This window comes from Anas acuta, chromosome 3 (assembly GCF_963932015.1).
Source record: "Anas acuta chromosome 3, bAnaAcu1.1, whole genome shotgun sequence".
Classification (NCBI taxonomy): Eukaryota; Metazoa; Chordata; class Aves; order Anseriformes; family Anatidae; genus Anas; species Anas acuta.
In genome coordinates this window covers 13,643,572-13,663,848 of record NC_088981.1, presented here as the reverse complement: position 1 = coordinate 13,663,848, position 20,277 = coordinate 13,643,572, and the positions used below count along the sequence as shown (strand labels likewise).

The 20,277-nt window shown below is 44.2% G+C and overlaps 1 long non-coding RNA gene across 1 annotated transcript; it reads right to left on the bottom strand.

Moving 5' to 3' along the window:
- Nucleotides 1–2,775: 2,775 nt before the first annotated feature.
- Nucleotides 2,776–15,338, bottom strand: LOC137852958 (uncharacterized). Its single transcript, XR_011094094.1, has 2 exons — nt 14,934–15,338; nt 2,776–3,801 (listed from the first exon to the last, which is right to left on the bottom strand). It is a non-coding gene; the product is annotated as an uncharacterized lncRNA (long non-coding RNA).
- Between the last annotated feature and the right edge of the window lie 4,939 nt (nt 15,339–20,277).

The following is a 20,277-nucleotide window of genomic DNA, read 5'->3' as shown; positions in this document are numbered from 1 at the left end:
TAAATGATAAATCCTATTCCACAGGGTGGTAGGAGAAGAAACCAGAAATCCTGATGGCCAACAGGACAGGTCCTGTTCTCGTGGTCTCTAATTCTGGGTTGAACTCTTCAAGGGGGATACTGTCAGGAAAGGAAGCTGCCCAGGGTCTCAAATCAACCATAAATACATAGAATAATTTAGACTAGAAGGAACTTATATAGGTCTCTAGTCCAACCACAGCTCAAAGAAGGACAAATTTAGGTCAGTTTGTTCTGCACTCTGTCCAGACAAGTTCTGAGTGTCTAAAACAACGGGGATCCTACTCATCCCTTTAGGGCCCTGCCCTAGTATTTGACTACTCTTGTGGTGAAATATTTTTCCTCAAATATAGTTAGATTTTCCAAAGATCCAGTTTGTATCTGCACACCTCCTAGAAAAATTTGTCTCCTTTTTCTTTGTAACTCCTGGTAGGCAGTGGCAGACAGCAACAAATTTGTCCCTTTGCCTATCCCAGCTCCCCCAACCTCTGTTCTGCAGCCCCTGACCTGATGGACACCTCTGCTTTCCTCTGCACCTAAGCCTCCCATGGCACAACTTGAGGCCATTCCCTCTAGTCTTATCACTAGTTAGCTGTGAGAAGAGTCTGACCTCCAGCTCCCCACACCTTCCTTTTGGGTATTTGCAGAGAGCAATCAAGTCTCCCCTGAGCCTTCTCTTCTCTAGACTAAACAACTCCAGTTCTCTCAGCTGCTCCTCACAGGAGTTGTGCTCCAGGCCCTTCACCAGCTTCGTAGCCCTTCTCTGGACACATTTCAGGGCCTCGATGACCTTCTTGTAGTGAGGAGCCCAAAACTGAACACAGTACTTGAGGTGCAGCCTCATCAGGGCAGAGTACGGGGGGCGATCACCTCCCTGGTCCTGCTGGCTGCACTGTTCCTGATACAAGCCAGGATGCCCTTGGCCTTCTTGGCTGCCTGGGTACATTGGAAACAGCCTTTAACTCAGGGAGGTGTGACCTAAAAGCTCAGAGGAGCTGACTATAAGACACTCAAGTGGCTAGAAATACTCTAAGAAGCTTGTGATGAATCACCGAGCACCTCTGAGTTAACAGAACTGCAAAGGATACCCTTCTCCTGGGTTGCTTTTCACAGGTTGTGGCCAAAACCTGGTCCTCTCACATTCCTTAACTAATACACCCACACATCCTGCTGTTGTCCCAGTGTAGGATGACACAGTTCTTCATTGCTTTAGTCATGGGTGTCTTTCTTGCAAAAAAGCTCTCTCTATGCTTGTCTCAGGATGAGTGAGCTGCAGGTAGAGCCCTGGATTTAGGGAGGAGTAGGGCAACCTCCTCTGCACCCAGCACCCTGGTGAGCATCCAGATCCTCACATGGAGCTTACATTATAGAAATCTTGTGTAAGCCTCTGAGATTTTTCATTCTGCAAATGAAGATAAAGCAATAGCCTTTTCTGCTGCCTGAATTCTGACAGCACATCTCTTCCAGTGGACTGTCTTGTTCTCTCTACCAGCCCAGATTTCCAGGAATAAGACAGCAGTGTAAAAATGGTGTTGACACCCCAAAGCCTTTTCATCCCCTCCAACAGAAACATCTGAAACATCATTTCTTGCTATATCTGCTGGGCAGCTACTGCTTCTGGCAGCCTGACAGATGTGAAGCTGCTGCAGCTCCAGGTCCAGCCAGTGGTGAGGCTGAGCATCTATTCCTCAGCACATGCATGTGAACAGCACACATATGTGTATACACATAGCTTATCACACAGAGACACTCAGCACGTGTGCAAGCACAAACAGCACCAACAGTCTGGCCTCATTCTGTTCTCCTCTCTGGCTGACGAGGATGAGGATACTGGGGCAAATATATATGCATATTTATTTATAGATACAACGTGGAGCCCCAGGCAGTTTGGCATAGACATGCAGTCCATCCAGTAGTAAGTACTGGATGCTCACTCTGCCCTAATGTTTCCTAATCAACCCCTGGACCTCACAGTCTCTGCAGCAGTCGCCCAGGACCCTTTGGTCCATACAATAGCCAGGTCCTGCTGCAGTCTCCTGCCAGGAGTAGGCATTACTTGGGCTTCCCTTCCTTTCATTGTTCCTCTGTGCTTCCTTGTGGGTGTGAAGGCACAAAGCTTTTTATCACATAACCTAACACCCACACAAGGTTGAATGTTTAGCCAATTCTTCCTAAACAAGAAGTACCTCTGGTTTCTAGGCTATGTAGTCACAGGTGACTCAGATGTGCTGGTTTCTCTTGGGGACCTTTTGATTCAGGATAAACCTCAATGACACATGTCAAGTAGGTAGACCTAGCAGATACCTTTTCTGAGCTGTGTCCGGAGCTACCATCTAACGCTGTGCTTGGGAATGGAATGACTGCTGAAATCCCTGTGTGAATTTGATCAGGCTTGGGATGCTCTTTGCTCAGCTTGGGATGAACAGCAGAGAAGGAAAAACACCCTGAAGTCTCCTTGCTCCTGTTATTTTGTCCTTCAGCTACTTGGCCACCTCCATCTCAACTTTTGTCCAGCTGAGCCTGTTTTTCTATTTTTGAAAAGGCCAGAAATAAGAGAAAGTGATTATTTACCTGATTCCAGTGCTTGTGTCACATCTTGGACTGCAGCTGGGGTCATTGTTTAAATTTTTCTAGTTCCTTTCAAGTCTTGGCCTTCCAACTCTGAAAGTTATCAAGGCTTTCTCTCTTTCCCCTTAGGATGGATACAAGGACTGAGCTTGTCAGAGAATATAAGGACTCCAATTGCATTATAACAAAAATACCATTCCAACCAGGCCAGAGGGATGCTTAATTGACTATGGTCAGAGTGAGAAAGCACCAAGGGAAGCATCTCCCTCTCTGCTGTCCTGTTCTCCACCAGGTGGGTGCAGATACCCCACTCACATTCAGTTTCAGGTAAAGGAAAGAGGTGAGGAAACTCGTTCTAATGCTAACAAAGGCAGGCATGCATTCCTGGGGAGAAAGGCCTCCAGACAGATGTTTGTATATTCATATGGTCAAGCAGCATCCCTGCCTGGGAGTGATGGGCTCCTGAAGAGCCATGCAAACTGCCACATGATGATGGTGATGTGCAGAGCCCATAGGAGCAGCACACCCAGTGCCAGCTCAGCTCAGGAGTGGGGGCTGGAAACAGTCACTGACTGCTAGCTTTTTATTGAAAGGAACGTTCATTTTGTTAGGATAAGCTTCTTAGCCAGATCTCTCAGTTCTTCAATATTAAATCCTTTTCCAGCACACAGTCCTCTGGGAAAAGTTATTAGTGCTTTTTTTTTTTCCCTAAGGAGAATTTGGCAGATGGCATAAAACCATTTCAGTGCCCACTTTTCCCACCTGAGGAATTTCCTTCTGAGGATTTCCCTTTTGTGCTTCATGTCTCCCTGCCTCCTCACATCAGTAACAGGCCAGTCCCATATTGCCAGACAGGGCCTGATTCTGCTGAGCTCAACAAAATCCTTATCCAAGGACACATCAGCTTCTGGATTTTCCAGTCACACCCCCTCAATCATTCCTGTAGATTGTATGGGAACAGGGATGGGGACCAGCTCTCCATCCAGGCTGTGTGGACCCAAAGACTAGATCAGGGCCAGGTGACTCGTTGCAGATGTACCACCACATGGCTCCTGTGTCCATGGAAATGCAGCAATTGGGAAGGCAACACCAGCCAAGGACTTCTTTCACAGGTAGGGCCTCCTCTCCTGTTGTTCACCACAGGTCATAGATGGTCACAGTTTTAAAGCAGGGGTCCTCAACATTGTGCATTTGTTTAGCATCCTCTTGCCTGGACCTGCAAGAGACCCAGGGTGTGCAAGGAAGGATGGTGAGACTCCAAAATATCATCAGATTACATTTGTTTTCTGACACAGGACCCGAGTGATGGCGTCGTTCACATTATGGCATGTCTATTTCTAATTCCGGGAAGCACAGCAAACAAATTAATTGAATTTCACTGCACCACTGCCATGTAATAAACTCATCTGATTGTTAGGCTCTCTCATAAAGACCCAGTCCCTAGAGTCAGAATATGACAGAACTAATTCAACTTTGTTAACCAAATAATATGTTTCCAGCCTTTGACTAAACAATCAGGCATGAAAACAAGGTTCCTCTGATGCTACAAATCCAGAGGAATCATGAAAGACCTCAGCTTTTCTATATTTATTATCTATTAATTTTATAACTCATGACTGGTTAAGTTAATCCTCATTGCTCAGGGGTCTGGTGTTATTATTGGGGTTACCTGCTTAGGGAAGCTTAGGAGAGCTCAGTGCTTGCTTGGAAAGATCCCAAAGCAGACAGAAGCCAAGCTAAACAATATACAAGTATGCCGACACCAAAACCTGTCCAAAGCTCTGAAATAACCTGAAGGGTCTAGCAAAAAACAGAAGCTGCAATATCTCACGAACCAAGATCCCCTGAATCAATATGTCAGGAAATATCCCAGAAATCACTGTGTACTTCAGCTCCATGTTGCTCATTATTCTTCTTCCCAAGGAGGTGCACTCATATGCATGCACAGTTGTAAAATGACAGGGAATTCCCCATCCAGAAAAAAAAAGGAAAGGATGTGAGGTCAAATTGCTGTTTCCACTGGTCTCCACAGATCCCACAGTCCTAGACCAAAATAATGTTGATTTTTTTGGCCAAAAGTTTTCCATTACAGCTATTTTAAAAGGGTACAGATACTCTTTATGAAAACATAAAAGAGAAGAGAATGGGACAGGAGAAGAAAATCACAGCTCCTGGGAGTCATTGCTTTTGTCAGAGGTCTTTGCCAAAAATATAATGCAGATTTATCCCCTTAAAAAAGAAGTACACATGCTATCTCAATAAAACATGTTAAACAGAAACTGCGCAACCAGCCCTGAAGGAACGCAAACAAAACCCAGCCTTTTGAGATTTCTGTGTCTGACAGAAAGCAGCAGCATCAAAACCCTCTCCCTCCATCCCAGATCCACTCTTTGCCATGTAATATTTCTCCAGTTAAACAGCAATCCGAGAGTAGCAGAGCTTATTGTGGGCAGCATGACCTAGGAGCCACGTCACGTGTTTACATCTCCTGTCCCTTGTAGGAAGCACAGAAAAAAATGTTTTGTGAAGACAGTATGGCCTTGGTTCCCTACAATGGTGCAGAAGAGCTAAAGAGGAGAAAGGCTGGGGCCTGGCAAGAAAGCAATGTAAAATGAACACAAAATATGTCTATGCTTGCAAAGCACTTGCAGCAGATGCTGAACTCATTGTGGAATAAATATACTGTGAGCTCTGGAGCCTGCTCCCCACACTGCCAGCAGTCTGGAGTGAGGAGGCAAGCTGGGACTGTGGTGGCAAGCTGGAACAAAAAGAAGGGCCAGAGAGTCTTTCCACAGCACCAAAGCAAAGGGAAGGGCTGAAGAGCAAGGTCTGCTCACATCTAGGCCTTCACTTAAATTTTCTGGTCCTCATTGCAAACGAGGATCTGTTTTTTTTGACTGTTCCCATACAAGAGGGGTTATTTCCAGGGGTCTTTGTGCCTGCTGTCCAGATTTCCATCACCTCCTGTCTAATCTCTCCACTACCCTTTGTAAGACTTCAGAGACAGTTGCAAAGGACACATCCTGCTGTCCCAGCAGTATCAGTATAGATACAGCCTTCAACACCTTTGCAGGGGTGGCTCTGGTAGATGGAAGGCAAGGATGTGGGTGGGCACCTCTGGCGTATTCTGGATGGGGAGGAGGTGCAGCATGAAATAAAGGTTTGGTAGGTAGAACAGAGTTTACCAGTGGACCTAGGCAAATGGAGAGCTGAATGTCAGCTGTTATCTGCACTCTCATGCTCTGCTGCTTGCTCCAGCATAGCTGAGTAACCTGGGGCTTGGAGAGCTTGCTAGTGGGGTCTGCAAGCCATGTGCTTACCTCTGGGCTCAGTCTCCCCACTCACAATCACTCCAGGTGTTTTGTAGCACTGAGTCACAGTAGGGTAGCACAGAGGATGTACGACCATACAGCCCTGGCTTTCAGTCTTTCTTAATTCAGCTACTACCTTTCCTGAGCCTGCATCGCAAACCAGAAGCCAGCATAGGCAGCATGGACAGAAAAGAGAGACAAGCAGCATTTTATTAATCCAGATTTGTAAGGACATGAGAGTTCAGAGCAGGAATTGTCCCTCTGCTTCTCTACTGGCCTTGTGGAGGAATAGGGTCAGAATCTGAAAATATCTGCTCACCCAGAGGGATCAGCAGAGAAACTGAAATTATTTAGCTAGCTGTCTAGGTGATGAAGGTCTGCAGAGATCAGTACTGCACTTGAAATTCTCTGTCAGCCCATCTGTGCCTCACCACAGTGGAGACCTAGAGGGATCAGCAAAGAATTCAAAATTATGTTTATTCACACTTCAGCCTATTTGCTTTTCCAGGTCTAAGAAAAAAAGCAGGCCAATAGAAACATGAAATAAATCTCTCAAACTGGAATCAGACTGCTCTTGAGGTGTATAAAACGTTACAGACTGTCAGACCATCACTGCAGTCGTTGGACACTTCACAATTTACAAGTGTGTAAATCCACGGCACACTGCTTCAACAATGTCCAGGATCACTATATCTTAAAAAAAAAAAAAGATAATAATAATAAAACAGGCACATCCCTTCAACTGTCTAAAGAGCCTTGTTTCTTGGGCTGCTCAGCTGCAAAACGATCAGCTCATCTCCTTGGTTGAAGAGAGGGTAGGAGTCCAGGGTCACAGCCCCGACACAAGGAACTGCCACAAGGCCGTAGTTTTCTTGGCTGTAGTTTTCTTTGTGAGATAAGGGCTTAAAGGTGCTCAGTGTCACCAAATTATTGGCCAGGTGCCTTCTAAAGGTAATCTGTCTGGCAGGTTTAAAGAACAGATTGGAAGATTTGCGAGTGTGCACAGGATGTGCTAACATCCACCTCCATCATTTAGTTGCTGGAGTTTCATTGCATTTCCAGAGTGGCAGGACATCTCTCTTCGAGAAGAGCTAAGGCGTATTGTAGTCACTTTCTATCAATCATGTCCAGAAAATAAAGCTGTGTTTTTTTCTTGCAAAGTACTTATTGATGCCTGTTTTCAACAATATCAGGGAAAACTGTACATTCTTGCACCTATAAGCATTTAAAGAGCAGATTGTTTGACAGTACCTAGGGGATTTGCTCTCCTAACAGGGTCCTGAGGGCATTGAAGTGTGTAAGGAGCCCCCAGTACTCTCTCATACCAGCCAAAATGTTTTGTCTACTCAGCACTGAAAACAAAAACTCTGATGATATGCTGCTCTCCATGACAACTCCCTGTGCTCTCTCTGCTCTCCGTGACAACGCATGGTTCTTATGGAGCCGGTCCCTAAAAATGTGAAATTATGCACACGCAAGAGTATTGCTGAGATCAGGGCCAGAGAACACTGCAGGGCTTTAAGGCAATTTCTTTCTTATTGGAGAAAACTCTGATTGTGAGAAATGGTCGAGCCCTGGGCAGCACTGAGCAGCTGTTTCAAGGCAAATTCAAATGCAATTTAGAAAGAATAGAAATAACTTCAGTACGGTTCAGCTTTTGTAAGATTCACAGTAAATCAAATCTTTGACAGCAGACAGCTGCAACATCTATTGATCAATGTTTTGAGAAAGAAAAAAAAAAAAAAAAAGAAAGAAAGTCATGGCTGTATTGATTGACCATTTATCATATGAAATACATTTTAAAGAAAGCAGAAGAGACAAGCATATCCTTAGTGCCTGTGTTTGGGAAATGAACACCAGTTTCTCCAATGACCCCCGGCTTGTGCTAGAGCATGGTACATGCAGGCAGCACGACTGCCAGCACAGCCAGAAGCCCCAACATCTGAGCAGAGCACTTCCATCCACACATCTGCAATTTAAAATTTTGGTCCTCTGCCCCCATCTCTGAGCACTTGCTGTCACTGTTTTTTTGCCCATTATGGATCATAATTTGATTTCTTCATAGGCTGCCCTGATCCAGCCACCCCAGCCCGTGTGTGCTGTGATGTGCTGCTCCAAGAGATTCACAGCTGCTCTTTTAGTAGAGGGAAAATGAGGGTGAAACATGGCAAAGAGAACAGAATCACAGGGTGAATTACCAAGTAGGAACACATCAGTTATCAACAAAAAAATTGCAATTTTTCAGCTGCAGTGTTATTGGTATTAAAATTTGCACACTTCTTTCCTTCCCACTCTTCTTCCCAGTCCCTGGATAGTACAGCACCAACAAAACGTTTAAGAATGAGAGTAAGAAGCACAGAAAACAGCCTGGTGAATATAGACAAGTAACGCTGTTGTTTTTGTTTAATTTCCATATGCCCCTGAGACCTAGAAACAAATGACTTTGGCCCCTGCCATGTAGGCATGGTACAGACAAAAAGTAAATTACTCTTACGTCATGAAGCTGTTCCTAGCAGCATCCAGAAGCCCTGCCATAGTGGAAGGGTATGGTATCACATGCATATTCAAAGCCATTTACCAAAGTAATGAAGAAAGGACAAGCAATACTTGCCATTGACTTGGAATTCCCGCTCCTGCTCAGCTGGGAATAGAAGCACAATTAATCAAAGTGCTTAAATAAGTTTCTCTCTGCCTTAATCAGCGCTGTACAAATAAATCATTTTTCAGTTCAGTAGCTGAACCAAAATAATAATAATTGTAGAAATATTTTGAAGTTGTCTGAAATGAAACTTCAGGCCTTCTCAAATATTTTCAGTGAGCAGAAATATTTGATTTAATTGAAACGAGATGGTGACTCTTCACTTTAATTGCTCTTTATTTATTTTAAACACACAGAGCTAAATTTGTCCTTAAAAGGTTGTTTGGAAGGGAAAAATCAAAACAGATCTCTTAAAAGAGATATTCAAATGAACAACTTTGCCCGTTCAATTTCATCCACATTTTCTGGCTTAATTTCTTCACCAAATTCACACTTAATATGACTGCTCCAGACTGGCATCCCTTGACAGCTAAACAAGCGTGATCAAAACAACTGCCATTGAGCTGTGCATGGTGTCTCCCTGAAACACTCTCACGAATGTATTCCAGAACAATCTAAAACCAGAAACTGTGCTACACAAGGAGTAAGAGATGTGAGAAAATAAATGAATTGTCTCGAAGAGACTGTTTAGAACTGTGGCATGTTTTTCCATCAGAAGATGTTCTTTACAAAGCAATCACCTTTACTGCTCGAACATAATGCAGAAACCACACCACAAGAATGCTTTCTCAAACTTTCTTGCTTTGTCCTCAGCTTATATTCACCGTGTTTGGAAAAACAGGTAGCAAAAGGGCCAAGAAAATCCCAGAGGAACCCCTTTGTTTGGCTGAAGTCAGCTCATGGCAATGGCCCTTGGAGCTACAGCCATAGATGTACTGGGAGATGCACCAGGTGTTCCCCTTGGGCCAGCATCAGGATTATGAGATGCCACAATGGTTTTATGGTTTCATATCCAAGATATTTGTTCACATCTGAAAATGCTGGGTCATATTTTGCTGCTGTCTCTCATATTTCAGGCATTGGGATGGGTTGCCCAGGGAGGTGGTAGAGTCACTGTCCCTAGGGGTGTTCAAAGAAAGGTTGGACATGGTGCTGAGGGACGTGGTTTAGTGGGTGATATCCGTGATTGGTGATGGTTGGACCAGATGATCTTGGAGTTCTTTTCCAGCCTTCATGATTCTGTGACTCTCTGCATCCTCACAAAGAGCTGGAGACTCCCTGGGAAGTCCAGCTGTAGTGAGAGCTGCTGACGTGAGCTTAGAGGCTGGGAAACTTCACTGTTGCCATTCCTTTGACAAAAAAGGCTCCAACAGTCCCCTGGCATTCACTTGCCTGTGTAACCAGACCTATTTTTAGTAATTGCGAAGCCCAGATTCACACTATTTACACTTCCCAGCAAAGAAGGAGAGATCCTCCCAAGTAGGCTGGGAGGTCACTCAGACCCCAGCCTCCCCCTGCTGCTCACAGTCCCATCGCTGGTAAGAGACAAGAGGGATGCTCTGCATTTAATTTGCCTGTCTCAGAAAGTAGATCCTTTATTGGAAGTTAAGGTGGATCCCACGGTAGTTGTAATAATTTGCAGCTCAAATTGCCTGAGTTTGGAAATGAGCCCATTTATGCACTGTTTGCAGTTCAGGACCAGCTCCCAGTTTCCTGGGTGTCAGAGAAATCACCTTTACCAATTGTCCACAGCTCAAATGTTGCACAGAGGCTCTGTACACCAGAAAAAGTTCTCAGTATGACTGTAAATTCAGCACACCTGCTTTATACAGCAGCACCGACCTGCCTTAAGCACAATACCTTTTATTAACGTGACTGATATATTTGGCTTGAAACAAGCTGCTTTTTGGGCACACATACCTAAGCTGCAGCACTAAGTACAAACTGAGAACAGTTGTTCAGGGTTTAATTTGATTAATTAACTTGGTGACACCTTGGGTGAGAAAAGGTACCTGGGATCCGGTGAGTGGAGGAGGGATGTTTCTAGCAGGAGGAGAGGTAAAAAAGTCATTCAGTCCTCTGGGAAGGAGAGAAAAAAAGAGAGCGGCAGGTAATTTACTGCCTGTGGAACATGAAGCTGTTAGCTGAGAGGAGGGGATAAGAATTATAATGTGCCGTAAAACCAATATCTCTATAGAGCCCATGATGTTTAGTGTCCACAGTTATGAATTTCAGCTCCCCAGCTCGTCTCATGCTGCTCCTATTTCAGCCGCGAAGAAGGTCCTGGGAGCTCTAAAGCTTGTCCCTTTTATCCACCTCTGTGAATTGCTCCCATAAAAAATATTACCTCTCCTGACAGATCTTGCCTCTGGCACTTCCTCAGAGCCCAGCTCCTCCCAGCACAGCACAGAGCACAGAGCTCAGGGCTTCCTTCTGCCCTGGCTCAGGCAGCGACCCAGCACACAGTGAGCACAAAGTGCTTCCAGAGCAGGAGAGGGACCGCCTGCCTCCTCCCTGCCCGTGACCTGTTGGAGATGGTGAGCCATGAAGCAGGGCTGTAGAGATCCACCACCTGCTGCTGTCTCTGTATGGGACCAAACCAAGGCTCTCCTGCAAACTGCAACAACTCGTCTTTGCTCTGGAGGTGCAGGAGAGAAAAGCTGCAGTGAGGACGGGAACCACCTCCTGAGTGCACACAACAGAAGAGGGCTTCTCTTTGGATGGGGAAGGCTTTTCCCACCTACTTTCCACCATATGGCCCTGTGCTAGAGCCAAGAGCAGTGCTTACCCACCAGCAGCACAGCAGAAGGGGTCTGCCACAGCAGGGAAAACAGCATTCACATCCCTTCTCCTGCCTGCCCTTGGCCTCCTTCCAGCTTGCTGAGAGTGACTCACTTTCTGCCAGTTACTGGCAAAAATGATACAAAGTCAAGGCAGAAAATATCTTATATGAAGCAATTAAAACAGAGGGAAGGAGATATAGGGGCTTTTTATTTATCTATTTATTTTTTAAGAGGATGAGTACAGGAGAGAAGAGGCTGCAGGTGAAGATGCTGATGGCAGGTAAAACCATCAGTGCTTATTAAACGCTGATAGGTGCAGAGGGTCTGCCTTCTTCTGAATGTCTAGAGCTTAGCACCAAGCTTGTGCTGACCTTGCAGTGCCTTACCTGGATATTTCTGAGCTCTCTTTCTCCCAAGATGTTTCCTCAAAGAGAAAGGCGGCTTCCAGGACACTCGATACTGCCTTTCATTGTTCTGCTTTGGAGGGAGCTGTGCTAGATAATATCAGCTAAAAAACAAAACTTTCATGAAGTTACTGTCCTCAGGAGTGCAAAACCCAGAAGTTGGCTCTCCAAAACTCAATTAGCTTAAAAACAGGGGTTCGGAAGACAGAACAAATGTTGGTATCTTCTTGTTTTCCTTAGGGCTTTTATGTCAAACTGTTGCCTGCAGCCAAATGAGCTAGAAACATAATGCCATAAAGAAATAAAACCCATGGCTCTCATGCAGCCATATGACTCCTTGAGCACAGACTAACAGGTAGGATATCATACAGTCACAGGAGCTAGATACACACGCAATCAAGGAGGCAGCAAAGTGTAAGGTGTTGTGTTTTTTTTTTTTTTTTTTCTCCAGTGGGGAAGGGGTTTCACCAAGTCAGAGGTGATGCATAAGGGCAGGGGCAGAGAGAGGTAATCTGTGTAGCAAGACCCCCAGAAGTTGTCTACTTCATCCTGCTCTGAGGGTAAATATGATCTGTCTGGACCATTCTAGGATAAGTTTGTTCTGCCATCTCTGGTGAAGTGCTCTGGTACCTTTTTTTCCAAGTAAGTTTAATATCCCTAAACATTCTTTGACTGGCTTTAATACCCCTTGAAACAAACCAGATCACTTTCTTTCAGTTTACCCTAGTAGTCATGGAGAAAAGTCACCACTACACCCTGAAAGAGTTGTAGGACTCTGGAGACCTTGATTCACCTTCCCATTTGCTGTTTTCAGGTGGAAGCATTGCCTCCCTTCCAACTTCAGATGTGACAAGAACAATTCCAACACACCTTTAACAAAATGAAGATGTAAATGAATGAAATTCTTATTTGTCACAAGTGTCCACCCATATCTACAGGGACACACTAGGCCTGATTGCCGTTCACATGAGGAGCTGTTTATGCTGCTGCAGTAAAAGGATTGTTATCTAGACTTTGTTGTAAATGCAAATTAGGCTCCTAATGTTGCTGCTGGGGAGAGGATTAAATTTATCACAAACAGTAGGTATATAATATTTTGTATTCCCCAAGCAAATCTTTCCACAGCAGAGAGAAAGATTAGAAATTGTGCCTGTAATCCAAATGGAAGAGCTTTTTTCTTCATGTAAGCCAAGCTAGGGGAAAAAAAAAAAAATAAAAAAAAATAAAAATAAAGGACTCCTTTCCAAGTGTCCTATATTTACAGATGATTTAGAGTTTCTTTTCCTTGGGAAAAGATGCTGGAACAAAACAAACAAACAAACAAAACCTACTAAAATAATTATCAAGACTCCCAGGGGGCCCAGAGCCTTAGTTACTCATTTCATTGACAAATAATCATGCTGAATAAAGACTAAATGTAAGATGAAGTCAGTAAAATGCCCAACCAGTCTTGGTGTTGTATAGAGGCAGGGAGGAGATATGCCAGTGGTGTTCAAATTAGTAGCCAGATAATTGTTCTTTCCTGAGAGCAAGGTGGGAGAAGCACTGGAAAGGTTGCAGTTGACTTTTTGAAGTGTAGCCACCAGCAAGACAGGGCTGTGCCATGTGGGATATTGTCAGATCTGAGGCTGTTTTGGGGCACTGAACGTATGCCTTCAGGCTGCACCCAAGCCTTGCTGTCTACCAAGGAAACCAGCTCTGCCTTGAGGATGGCTTTGGAAACACCCTCAGTATGGACACAACCAAAAATATTTAAAAGGAAGTTGTGGATTCAGGAGAGTTAAGTTGTGGTGGCCTAGGTAATTCCTAATAGAAAAACGCCCTCTTTCTGTTTGCTGTCCTCTTACTTGCTCTAGTGTACCACTTGTGTTGAGCAGGGATATCTGAGTGTGATGTGAGGATGGACATGGCTGGGCGCTGCCCAGCTCCACATCCCACCAGGCCCACAGCCTGAGTGTATCTGTGCTCTCTGGTGGGGCAAGGCTACATGCATGGTTTGGAAGGATATGTTTTCAGCCAGCTGCTCAACTTGCAGGTTCAGTGATTAAATCCAGCATGGTCTTCCCCACATCTACAGCCCTTCCACACCTGTGCAGAGCTCACAGCTCTGCAGGGCTCTCACTACGAAGCAAGTCAAAATAACTTGTTAGCAGTCCAATTGCATTCCACTGCTTATAATTTATTCATTCTGATTTCTGAACCAGACATAACAAATACACCCACCATTAGCTCTGAATACCCCCTCCCAGGATGTGAAGCACACTGTAATCAATAAATATGCAGAGCCTGTTGCCTCCACTGCCAGAGGCTGGTAAAACCCACAGTCACTTATCTTTAGTTCACTCAGTTCTCCTGCAGCTCACTCTGCTTCTTAAAACAGCCAGGCAATTGAAAGAAAGGGGTGCTAGAAGGCTGTGCAAAAGATAGTCTAAAATGTTTTTTTTTTTTTTTTTTTGGCTTTGTCTTGCTTGCACGTATCAAAGACAAGTCAAACATAAACCAGCTGATGGTCAAGAGTGCAGACCACACTCCAGATACCAGTCTGTGCTCCACTTCTGTAAAGCTGGGCTCTATTTTGAGGGCAAGGGCTCAAAGAACATCTGGCTACTGCTCCAAGAAACCACCTGTAGTGTGAGCTTAGAGCAAAGGAAATGTCCTCCTCGGTATGTGTGGCTGTTGTTGTATTGCAAAGAACCACATGGCTCTTTTCATCCATGAACTCAGGAGGTTCGTAAGCTTTGCAGTCAGAACTACCCTTACCATTTAGCTGTTAACGCTGAGAAACAGCAGTCAAACATGAAATACAATGAACAGGCAAAACCAGAAATCCAGCCTTCACCATTTATAACATACATAGTGATCACCAGCTGCAACGTAGTACCCCAAAGGAAATCCTTAGCTATGTTAATATAAAGCAATTAGAAAACAAAGCAAAGCTCAGATAAATAACAAATAAAACAAACAAGCAGAAAAAAAGGGAAATCCAACAGGGTAATTACTGCTTTTGGAAAACTAGCACTGCAATTGCTTCTACACAGTGGTGTTTTCCACTCTGTTACTGGACTTATGCCCTGGGAGAGCTGAACAGTTTAGCTGTTTTCACCCCTGTGTAGAGGAAAAAATCAGAATCAGGCCAAATTCTAGGAGCCCAGAGGACTGACTGGGAAGCCTTGACCTGGGCTGGAACAACTGTCCTCCTGCCCAGCTTGTTAGCCTCTGTATAATTTAGTACTAAGTTTTAAACAGCAAAAGGTATTGAACAAAGCACTGTTGTTTGCCCTTGTGGAGTTAGAGTCTGAGAAATATGCTACCTGATTCATAAAGACGGCACTCAGCTTCAGTTTAAGTTTCAACAGTTGTAAGAGTTGGATGAGTGCTAGAAACTAATTTATATCATCATTATAAGATGCACCTGGGTTTAGATGGGCTGCTTAATCTTCTGTTGTTCTTGCAGAAGCCAATTTCTGGCCAAGGCAAAAGCATTTATATCCAATCCAAAGGGCTTTTAGGCTTAAAGCTCAGGTCACTGGAGACATCTATATTTCTGCAGAGCTTCATTCACTTGTATCATAGTTGTGTTTGCCTGTAAAAACAAAGGAAAAGAACAAACTCTGGAAGTGGGAGCTTTCAGAAGCACCAAAGCAGGCCTTGTTTTCAGAAAGAATTCAGTATCTTTACAAATGTCTAGAGGAGAGCAAAGCAAGAAAAATGTGTTTCCAATCTTAAAAGAACTTAGAAATTCCCTGATCATTTTTATCTACCCACTCATTCATCCGCTCCCCATGGAGTTTGGTACTTTGGTGCAACAGTCCTCTGATGTGTCGGGAATGCCAGGTGACGGCTGAGCATTGCATTAGTATTCTCCACTTCCACCAAACGAGTTGCTGGGATCTGAAGGGGAGTGAGAAAAGTTCTTAGCCTTTCAATAAGCAGCTAGTGTGTGCTACCACGTGCAGAACAAAGCTCAGCCACGGAGATTCATACCATGATTAATTCATGCACAGACAATTCTGCTTCACACAGCTCCTTCGGCGGGGTATGCGAGGTGGGAGGCTCCCATATAAGTCAGCCCACGTATAATTATTAATGGTATTGTTAAAACTTTCATGTTGTTGTCTGTCTGATGAAGACAGGTCATTCATGCAAGTACTAACAGCTTTCATTACTGACACTGTCATTTTGCTACAGTAGGAATAAAATGAATAAAAGGAGCCTCACACCCTCGAACCTCCTTCATCACAGGTTTTGCCCAAAGCTCTGTTTGGCACTTCAATGTCAGGAGGCATTTGCTGTAATAAACTGGGGAGAGGCTTTCTCAATTGCTGCAATAAAGACTGCCTTCTGAGCCTTGATATTTTGTGCTCCTGAGAGCCCCTAGGGCTGCATCTTCACTGTAAGTAAACAGGGGCCTGGCCCAAAGGGCATGTGGCACTGCACAGCCCCTGACCATGCTGCTAAATTATCTTTTCCTTCAAAATGGGATTGTATTCCTCATGCTGCCACTTGGAAATATGTTAAAGCCATGAATGAGGGACAGTGTTAATGTTGGTGATTAGTGCACAGTGCTCGAGCCTCTGTTCTAGCTTTATTAGTTTAGATTTAACTAATGTTGCCACGCCATCATTATGGACTTTCCTCCCCAGCTGGAAGAGGGGAGCCAGGACACATGTTCTGCCTTTACATGTTCAAGCCCATTAACGTCTGTTAGTGACATAAACAGAATTAGCAAGGTGTTAGGCCTTACTTGCAGCCTACCTGGGGAGAATAGACATGGAAGTCAAGCAGGATCTGCAGTGGGATCTCAACCATCAGCAGACCTTGAATCAGTGGAATTACAGTGTTTGGGTTTGAGTTAGTACTTGCTCAGCTAGACAGGCTCCTAGTGTGGCTAGCACCTTGCCTTACAAAGGATGAAGGCACAATGGGTATGAATGGCCTGAGGCCCTTATTCTCTCCTCACATCTACATACTTTCTCATACCACTCTTCAATCCAAGGACCACAGTCCTGTTCCCTGAACACCCCCTCTCCTACTGTAACATTTGTACACACAGACTTTCAGACACATTTTCTATAAAATATATGTACTGGGCAAATATGGTTCTCTATTTGCCCCATCTCTACTCTCCCGTGAACATCAAATGCTGGCACTGTTGGAAGCAGGATACAGGCCTGATGTTTTGTGTTGACCCCATACACCTGGTTGTTCTCATGCTTCATGTGGGAGCAACCAGATAATGAATTTGCTCAGTTTGCCCCTTTCTTGCCTCTATACAGTCATCCCATCAGCCAGTATGGGAACACATAGAAGCGGGCACTGGGAGTACAGTGCTCAGTGCATGCCTTCAGCCCTAGAGTTGCCTCAACAGAACTTCAAAACAATTTGTGACAGTGGATATCATATGCCAGACCAGATGTCTATTGACCTATTTCACTCTGACTGTAGCAAAGTCACTGCTCCTTCACTGCCTCTGTTCAGGGTACTGAAGACAGGGTTTTCCCTGGTATATCTGTAGCACTTCCCATACCAATAGACCTCCATCTCATTTGGGAACTGAATTATTAGTGTCTGTCTGCAGAGTACCAAAACCTGGACCCTGTAATGAAATGGTAATGAAAATGTTAATTAGGATTTCCTAACAAGGAAGAAGACAGACTCAAAAGAATTGAACATAAAAAGAAAATAACAAAGGCTCTGTCAAAATGTACTATGCTATTTTTAGCCTTTCCTTATTTTCCAGCGATGATAACATTGTGTTAATACAGTGTCTTCCATATATTAATCAATTAAGCCTTCTAGTACCAGCTGGGAGCATTATCGCCATTCTACATATGTGAAAAGCAGCTTCTTGGCCAGAGAATACCTCCCCAGCTGGCTGGGCCAGGGACAGAGCCCAGCTTTTGGAGACTCCACATCCTAAGGTTTCACCACCCTGGAGTCCTCCCCTTTCTTCATGGTGATGCAAGACAATAAAAACAAATGGTGTTACTGCAGTTCCTCACAGAACTACCCTTGGACTAAAGAGCCTGGGGACCTTTGTGAAAGCTCTTCTCACTACCAGTCCCACAACCATGTCTTGTATGCTATCCTTACAGCTTTCTAGCCTGCTTTCCTCTCAGACTGTCTGTAGTTCGGTGGCTTTTCTCCTCCTGCTCCTAAAATATAAAGACTTCCTTGTTCTGCTCTGTAAGTGAGTGACGTGTTGCAGAGGGAGGATGAGGCCAAGTTTTGGGGAGGCATGGAGTACCAAAATTCTGCTGACAGATGGACCAAGATCTCCTGGTCTATTGCCCGTCTCTCTGGGAATCAGCCAAGGAGCTCTCACCTGCTCCTTTGTCCTCTAACCACCAAGCTTAGGGAACATACACCACCTATATTTCACGTTTTACTGGTTAAGCTGTAGGCCTGTTGATGCTGCTTTCACATCTGCCCTGGCTTCTACCCTGATTTTATGTTAATATCTAAGACCCCAAATCAGGTTCCTCTATGGCACTGTGGCTCGTCTCTACTTCCACAGGACGGCTCAATACCGATGATCTCACAAATGAATTAAGCAGAAAGGAAACTATGTAATCAATCAGTATTAATGAGCACTGCCCAGTTGTTTACAAGCTATTTCTATGTTTCAGCCACTGCCTTTGATCTCCAATGCAGATGAGTGCTGGCACTCTGTCAAAATGCAAAGTATATCCTGTTCACTGGGGCTCGGCACTATGTCCCTGCGCTGACAGTGGATCAAGCAAAACGAGTGCATGACTTTTAACTTGCTGATTTATTGTGCAGCGCTGGCCAGTGGTGGCTGGCTGGAAGTAAACACATTTCCAGTCTGAAGATCTGATCTCAAGAACAAAATGATGATAAAAAAAGGCAGTCCAGAAGGGCTATTTGGAGGGGGGATGGGGGCAAATACAGGCACAGGCAGAAAACTGTACAACTATGAAATGAAGACTTGGTTTCTCAAAAAGCCAGGAATCCATATGTTATTTTAGTACTTAATATGTGGCTGCATTCCCAAAAGGATGTAGGAAACTGCAGCAAGTGCTAGAGGGTTTTTTTTCTAGTCTTGTGGGGATTCACCTGTTGTAGCTGAAATGTCGTCACTAAGGCTACCTGGAAAATGAGATGGAAGGAAAAGCTAATGCAAAACAGTCAACTTTGTCAGGAGAATGAAGGTCTGAACACATCCCCTTTGGAAGTGACTTTCCAATGGATAAAAATTAATATTTTAAAGGGAGAGTAGGATACTCATAGGAATGCTTTCAGAATTATTTTGAGCAACACTAGAGCTTTTCCTTTGTGTCAGGGATTGTCTGTGTTTGTACAATGCCTAAAGCTGCTTCTCTCTTCTGGCCCTAGCCATTATGGTAATAATGAGACTAACAACAGCAGCAGCCGTGCCGTGTATGTTAATGACCATGTACTCAAGCAAGAGCAGGCTACATATTGCTGGGAAAGATGGAGAAAAAAAAAAAAAAAGGCAAAGTTAAGATATGACAGGATCATTTAATGATAACCGTGTAAACAGTAGAGAACAGACAGGCTGAAACTTTGGTGAAGAAACATAATCCTGCTGGAGAGATAGCTTAGAAAAACAACAAATGAGGTACCTAGTGAAGTGTCATGGGCAAAAAAGAATGCCATGAGGAAAATTATATATATAAATGCATTTTAAAATTCTTAAGGACAATGTGGAAAACCATGAATGACTTCTCAAAGGAAGACTGGAGATTTTGTTTTATTGCTACCACAAGAAACAGGCTGTGCTCATGAGATTTGTTAGGGCAAAGATAATTGGCAGGGTGCGAGATACGTGAGCATGCTGTACTGACAAAGCTGATGTAATTGGGATGTTATAGAAAAAATAGAACCAGAAATAATAGAAGAGCTGTAGGACCACAAGTAAATTAAATGAAAATTAAAGCCAAAATGTAGGATGGAATGTTTCATCTGTCACTTCGTGAGGTGTACATGAGGACCCCAGACAAAAGAAAGGTTTTGATAAGAGGCAGGGTGGTGCTCCACCCTGGGTTTTTCTTTGCCTTTTGAAGAACCTGTTCCGTGGGGCACATGAGGTTGCAAGAAATGATTGGCAGCCTGGAACAATTTTAGCAGTTCCACAGATATCCATAAAGGCGAGCCTGTAATGTCCTGGAACTAGGAAGTCAAAATACTGCAAATGGAAGCACCAGACTGACAGACAGGGAAGACATCTGACGTTGAGGAAGGCAGTAGCGCTCTCAAGTCACTGCAGTCTTGATGTAATTTAGCTGTGTTTCAGAAATTGTGTTTCCCCTGAAGCTCTGGGTGCTGAGGAGAAGGGAATTAGCCAGCAGCAGGAGATATAACAGCAGGATGATGCAAAGCAATTTCTTAATTAAGTTTTGGGTCTTCTTTCTAATGCTTAAACTTACCCTCTTCTCAAACTTCTCAAAACTGAGTGTCATTCAGTGTGCAGTGTTGCAGACAAAACAGCCTTCTCATCCTGGCTACCTCCCTGTTTTGAAAGGTTTCTTCCTTTACCAGCCTATCAAAGATCGAGCCAAGAACTTGAAGAACTAATATATATGGGGGTCATCTCAGGCTGAAGAGGTCAAATTTCATCATTGGAAGGATGAGGCAGTATATATTAGCTGCAAATTGGTACAGAATAGGGAT